The following is a 7,761-nucleotide window of genomic DNA, read 5'->3' as shown; positions in this document are numbered from 1 at the left end:
ATAATGTACAGGGGAAAAGAAAAAGGAGGAGAGAGGAACCACCCCCCCCCCATTAGCGCCTCTATCTGCCACTTCCATCGTTTTCCCTGCAGGGTTTCAGTATGCCCTTTCTACGCTCTCTGGGCCTCATTTATGAGCCCTTGCGTCACTTTTACGCTGCTGGTGCATCACTTTTTGTGACACACCAGTGGCGTAAACAATACGCCTTGTTGCGCCATATTTACAAAGTGACACATCTAGGTAGATGCGTCACTTTGTAAACCCCTGCGCCACATTATACCTGCACCAGGTATAATGTATGCAAAGGGGGCGTATTGACGCAAGGAAGGAAATCTATGAGATTTCACTGCGTCACTTCTAGGACACCGTTGTGTCAAAATCTTGCGCCTGCCTCACAGCAGGCGTAAGACTGACGCAAGCCCTTTCACATGGGGCTTGCCCCATGTGAATGGAAGCATTGCTGGAGTTGCGTCACTTTTGTGACACACTCCAGCAATGCGTCACTTTTGCGCTTATAGATACGTCAGAAATACTGACGTATCTGTAACTTCTTGCGACATGATGCGTCATACATTAAGTATGTCGCAAGGAGTGCGCACTGAGAAGTGACGCATCGCTGCTTTCACACAGTGATGCGTCATTTCTCATAAATGAGGCCCTCTGTTTCCACACCACTTTCGCCCACTAGCCCTTCTTGCCTATTATCCCAGTGCTTCCATCCATAAGGGGCTAATCTTTTTAAAATGCTTAAATACTCCCACAATTTGTTTCTCTGTCCTTAATTACGTCTTGTCTGCAATAAAATTGAGGAGGAGGTATGCTTCATAAGAATATTTTCTTTTAAGCCTTGATGAGATTAACAGTATTTAAATGAAGGTTAATCTCCAAGGGTGCCCATAAAGCAATTTTATACTATTTGCTTAATGTTTATATAAATTATATTTCATTGTGGTTTTTTTAAAACTCCTGTCAATTGATGTGTGATGTTTCCTTAATAATCTTTGATCATGGAAAACCATATGATGCGTAAAGTTTTCAAATCTGTATCGTATGGTCATTGTTATGACAGAATAAAGACTATTGACTTGACTTGAGATAAAAAATAAGCATGTAGGTAAAAAATATTACTTCACAAGGCAACTTTTCATGGTTCATCTCCCGGCTGTATTTCGGTTACAATCTCCTGATGCACTATGGCATGTTATTTATTTATTCTGGACATTTAAAAGAAGCCCAGCTTTTATTTTGGACATTTAAAAGAAGCAGAGCATGTTGCCAGGTGGCCACTTTAGACAGTGAGCATTTCAATGTCATGTGTTGTATTACATATCTGGATGCAATGACAGAAGCAGCAAAATACCAGTTGGGCAGCACACTGTGTTAAGCACAGATTTTTAGCTTAAGTATTTTTAAACCATCCCCTTAATTACATCAGTCACGCCCCTTTGAGAGACCCCCTGTTTTTTCATCCCACTTAAAGCCCTGGGGGTGGTTGAGCTTCAAGGACTCGCCAAGGGTGCTGGGTGCCAGAGCCGATGAGGGGTGGGTGGCCAGGCTGCATCAACTCCTACGGGGTACTGTATGCCACATCCACACATGTATGCTCCCTCCTCTCGCCATTCTCCAGTCCGATACAGGTTGACTCTCGAGCACTGAGTCCCCCTCTCACCCTATCGCCATCGCACTCATCGAAAGTTCCGCCATCACACATCCCTCCTTTTACGCCACCTGCTAGGTCGGAGTCCTGGTAACTGCCCTCCACGGACCATGTTTCGCTAATCCCACTCAATCTTTACTTGGCCATCCCTGACTCACAGAATAAGAATAAGAATAACTTTATTGTTCAGTTAATTAAAACTCACAATATAAAAACTTCCATCATTAAAAATCATTTGAACCTTGTTTTACACTTATGTTATTAGAATAAAAAGAAAAAGGTATTTTACACTCTATAAAATCGTGTCAGTCTCAATTGCATTGTCTATGTAGTCCTTTTCTAAATATATAAAGCAAATGTGCCTCAGTATGCCGGAGCGAGATTATGGCTTGGCATGTGTCTTAGCAGACTATTCCTTTGTTTGATTGATGTGCTGTTGCTTGCTGTGCTTCAGATGTACCATATTGCTAGCTCATGAGTCTTCTGGCCACTATATCAAAGTACCTTGTTAGTCTGCAATTTAGCTGGATCTCTTCAGGTTTAAAGCACAGCTTCACAGCCTGCCTGCAACTTGTTATGCCCTTTTGGTTCCATAATACTCGGAGTAAGACGCGCCTTATGTCCATCTGGTTTGGGCAGATGCAAATTATATGTATTAGGTCCTCTTTACCTGTTCTACAAAGATGGCAACGGTGGTCTTCTGCTCCCCTTTTCCAAGGTGCCAGGTGAGGTTGTATTGGTAGGATTGGTAGCATTTTACGTCGCTTTTTTTTTAAATATGTATTTTTGATTATATTGCAATAGGTGTACAGAAGGGGAGTCCATACGTCAAACTGGAATCATCATGTTTCATAACAGCATCAAACAGTCGCATTTCAGAACCGTATACACTATGCCATCTAATACATGATACAAATAGTGTTGCTGCAGTATATGTTATTACCATCATTTCTCGGATAATCACTCCCCTTTCTCCCCATCAGTGTGTTCCCTGGAGAGTCACAAAGATGCTCGCATCACATAGACATATTAAACTAACAGCCTGCCTGCAACTTGTTATGCCCTTTTGGTTCCATAATACTCGGAGTAAGGCGCGCCTTATGTCCATCAGGTTTGGACAGATGCAAATTATATGTATTAGGTCCTCTTTACCTGTTCTACAAAGACGGCAAAGGTGGTCTTCTGCTCCCCTTTTCGAAGGTGCCAGGTGAGGTTGTATTGGTAGGATGCCAAGCGCAGATTTAAGAATTTGTCTTTTGCCTTCTGCGTGAGACCCATTTTCAGGTATTCCTGCGGCCTGAGAGCTTTATAATCTTTCAGCACTGCCCATCAACGAGCCTTCTTGGCTAGGGTTTCTTTATCTTCTAGAGATTATATCATTTTGGTTACTTTTGTTACCACCTTTTTGAAGCTTTTGTTCTCTGCGGATGACTCCCAGAGATTTGTTAATTCCAGGTACTCCAATGATTGTAGTAAATATTTCCTTGCGGGCGAATTCTCTCGGGTAGACAGTTCGGTCCAGAGATGGGCGTTAGATCCCTGCTCTGTGCCTCTGATTTGCACCAGCTTTTTATGTAGGCGCCTCTTCTCTCCACCGTTTTTCTCTGGAGACCAAATTCGAGGCGGATTTGGGCAGGGGACACGTAGTTCGGCAGATGGAAGATTGTCCTGTAGGCTCTACTGATTATTTTGTCTAGAGCAGTCACGCCTTTCCCTTGTATGGGTACACTGCTGTAAGTGAGCAGTGGCTGTAGACCTGCTTTGATCAGCCTTCGTAATGCGACCCCCAGCCTCTCCTGCTATCAGGAGCAAGCCCCCTTCCTGTCTCCCTTCCTTTTCGGCTGGAAGACAGGCAGGAAAAACTAGCCAGCCCAGGAGGTGTGCCCACCTCTGCCAACTCCACCTCTCAGGTGGGGGAGGTGAGGTGAAGCCCACTCTCCAGTGCTCTCCATCTTGCAGATGGCAGGCACTTTCCAATCAGGTCTAGGGATTGTGCTCACTCCCCCACGTGGGGTGAGCAACCAGGGGTGTAGTCACCCTATGGTCAGTAGCCCATTGGCTACTGACTTCAAGACCACTAAAACGCCCCCTAAATACAGTATTTAGGGGGAAGCCCTGAACCAAGAAGTCAGATCCAGCCTACCTACAAGAAAAGAAGAAAAGAAGAAGGATAAAAAGTTGTGCAAAGATAACAAGAGGACGACGCCCACTGACTTGGCCCCAGCCCTACAAGCATGTTTTCCCTCAAACCTGCTCCTGCAAAAACCCCAGTGTGTCCAGCAGCCAGCAACCTCACAAACCCCAGAGGACCTGCCTGCCTTCACATTCCAGACTGTTTCTCCCCTGAACACCGGACGTGTTTAAACTGCAGCTTCTGGTGCTAATCAGAAACCGCAAATCCAGCCCACTCTGCACCCGCAGAACCCGGTCCGAGCTCGAGAGGAAAAATACCATGAGGAGGTCCCCCCGGCGATCCTGACCCGAGATCCAGCAACCTCTGACCTGCCTCAAGCCTCCAGACAACGCCGGCAGTCTAAATGCAGAGGACTCCCCTACCGCAACCAGAGCGGGTACGAAAATCTGACATTCAAAGGCACCCCTGCACCTGACGCCCCACAGCATTGTGTGCCCAAACCAACGGTGCCTAACCAACCCTCAACATCCCCAACTTACCCCTCAAACTGGTGGTCACACTTGAAAGATCCTCGTCCCCGAGCCTGCAGTGTTTCTTTGTCCTGGAGGTTCTCCATTTAAAACAACAGGGCACCCTTTGGTCCCCAACTTGCCCTGAGCTTAACCCTAGGAGCTTTGCTCCCACAACCCAGTGGCATGCTTGCAAGCAGCCACCAACCGGAGCCCCCCATACCCCATTGGATAACATTGGACCTCAACACTCTGCACTCGGCCGCCCTAGTGCAATAACAGTGCATCACTGACCCTGGGAGAACCTTAACTCCCACAGTCATTTACTTACCTGTAAACCGATAACCCATTTTTCCTCCATAGGGTAACATAGACAATTTTCCCTCCAAAAAACGAGTAACTGTGTAGTTTTGAAAACTAAAGGTATTCTTTAAAAATCGTACAAATAACTGAAACGTGTTTTCTCACATGTTTGCAGGACATGTTGCAGTGCTGAATCTAGGCATCCAGCAAGGAGTTAGAAAAAGTAACGTAAAAGTTACTTACCTGTAACTTACCTGCAATTTATTGAAAAAGCATATTCATTCCGATGTACTGTATTTGCTAAGTGTTGCATACTACTGCTCCCCTGTAAATCAAACAAGGTACCATTCTATTGTATTTTCAAACAGTTCTATATCCAGTAACTTATTACTGAAAAGTATTTAATGCTTACCTGTTCCAGGCTTGCTTGGTTCTAAAAATAATCAACAGTATATTTTTATACAAAAACAATCGGCCTAGACTTCAGTTCTTGAGTGTGTGAATTCATTTGCTGACTGAGTGTGTACATCAAATGCTTAACACTGTCCTCTGATACTGCCTTACTGCTAGATCAAGCTACCACTATTAGAGAGTAAGGTTCTATCTAACTTTAACCTCTGCCTACCTTTGGGGACTCTTGGACTCTATACACACTGTACCTCACTTTGGTGTAGAAACCTAGTGCCCTGATCCTTTTGGACTTGTCCGCGGCATTTGATACCGTCAATCATTGCCAACTTTTAACGCGGATACAGGACCTGGGGATTCGGGGCACAGCCCTCGCCTGGTTGACATCCTTCCTTGAAGACAGGTCGCAACGAGTGCAGCTCGCTGATTTTGGTTCCAAATCAGCAAAACTGACCTGCGGCGTGCCCCAGGGTTCGGCCCTGTCACCTTTACTTTTTAACATATATCTGCAGCCACTGATCGCATCACTGAACAGGATGGACTGTAGAGTCTACAATTACGCAGATGATACACAAATCCTGATTCAGATTGACGACAATGCTCAGGCTCATTTGAGAATGCGGAACACTCTCACATTCATAACTAGCTGGATGTCGAACAACTTTTTAAAAATAAACCCAGAAAAAACGGAAGTCCTGGCAATCACTACAGCTGCCAATCCTTGGTGCGACCAGTTCTGGCCGGCTGAATTGGGGCCACTTCCAGCCCCAGTGCCAGCAGTCAAAAGTCTTGGCATCAAAATTGATGCCCGACTTTCTATGACTCAGCAGGTATCATCAGTGGTTGGCATCTGTGTGAGTCTGATCCGCCAGCTGAGGAAACTCTTCTCATTTCTATCCTCTTCCACTATGAGGCTGGCGGTCTCTGCCTTAGTTCTGGCACGGCTGGACTATGGTAATTCCCTTTACTATGGCCTCCCAAACTACCTTCTGGCCCGTCTACAGGTCGTGATGAATGATGCGGCGAGGCTTATTTTTAAAAAACCCAGGCACACTCGTGCTACGACCCTTCTTCGCAGCTTACATTGGTTACCCATTGCCCAAAGAATTAAATTTAAAAGTCTCTGCATTGCACACAAAGCGGTTTACGGCTCAGCCCCCAAATACATAAAAGATCGGCTCCCTAGGTATCTACCTACTAGGTCTCTCCGGTCAGCAGAGGCATGTAATCTTCTCTGCTCTCGGTACAATCTTACATCTAAGGGTGGCCAAGCCTTTTCTAGCACGGTCCCTCTGGCATGGAACCTTCTTCCGGTTGAACTCAGGAAGGAAACAAACCTATTATTGTTCAGGAAAAAGCTGAAGACAGTGCTTTTTGTGGAGGCGTGGGGACCTCTGTGATCTGCTTTTTCACCTACTGATGTTGTGTATCCGTTGATAGCGCTTAGATACCCCTGGGTGATATAGCGCTCTACAAGCTCATAATAACATAACATAACATATATATGGAGCCAGTTTTTTACAACACCAACCCGCTCGGTCTCTGAGGTCAACCCACCTTCATGAATGATTTAGCTGCCTTCTTTATTGAGAAATCCAGACTCATCAATATTGATCTTGACTCCAGGAAGGTGCTTTTGCTATCCGGGGGGTCTGTGCCTCCCTCTGCCTTATCAGAGAAGATCAAACCGACCAGCCTGAGCAACAAGAACAATGCCTCATGGGGCACCTTCACTCCCCTCAGCGATAGACACCAACAAAATTATTTTGAGTATCAACCCATCTAATCATTTTAGCGATCCGTTACCACCATCCATCTTCAAAGAACTGAAGGAGGTTGTCACTGCCATCTGGACAAAGATTGTCAATGCGTCTCTCTCACAAGGTACGATCCCGGATTGCCTAAAAGCTGCTCAGGTAACACCTATCCTAAAAAAGCCTACAGCAGATAGTACGGACCTTAACAACTTCGGCCCTATTTCTTACATCCCCACCCTAGCCAAACTCCTAGAAAAATGCATCCAATCTCAACTCTGTGTCCAGATCGAGAATTTCCATCTTCTGGCCCAACACCAATCTGGCTTCCGGAGTGGGCACAGCACAGAATCGGTTCTCACTCATGTTATGGATGACATTTTAAAAATGCTCTGCCAAAATGAATCCTGCCTCCTTATCCTCCTTAACCTTTCCTCTGCGTTTAACACTGTTAATCATGACAACCTCCTATACATTTTGAAGCACAGGATGGGCCTTTCTGGTTTGGTGCTGCAATGGTTCTCGTTCTTCCTCCACCACAGATCCCAAAGAGTTAAGGCAAACCACTCTCTCTCCCAGCCATCACTATTAGCCATGGGGGTCCCCCAAGGGCCCGCTCTATCCCCCATACTCTTCAATTTGTTCTTGGAACCTTTAAATAATGCACTAAATTCAACGGACATTCTCTTCCATATGTATGCGGATGATACACAACTCTATCTAAAAATGTCCTCCCCGAATAACCTCATATCACTCATCTCTACCCTAATCAATACTCAAAACAGGTTAACTGAGAACCACCTCTTGTTCAACACCTCCAAAACACAATGTCTTCTCATTTCTCGCCTGAATCACATCCACAAGATAGACCTTTGGATGAACCACCTCACTGCCTTTAACTGCTCCCCCGCTCATTGCTGACTCAGCCAAATCTCTCGGACTCACCCTAGACAAGCATCTGAATATGAAAACTCACATCAGCAATGTGTGCAAGGG

The sequence above is a fragment of the Lissotriton helveticus genome, chromosome 3_1 (assembly GCF_964261635.1).
Source record: "Lissotriton helveticus chromosome 3_1, aLisHel1.1, whole genome shotgun sequence".
NCBI lineage: Eukaryota > Metazoa > Chordata > Amphibia > Caudata > Salamandridae > Lissotriton > Lissotriton helveticus.
This window is presented reverse-complemented; position numbering follows the sequence as displayed.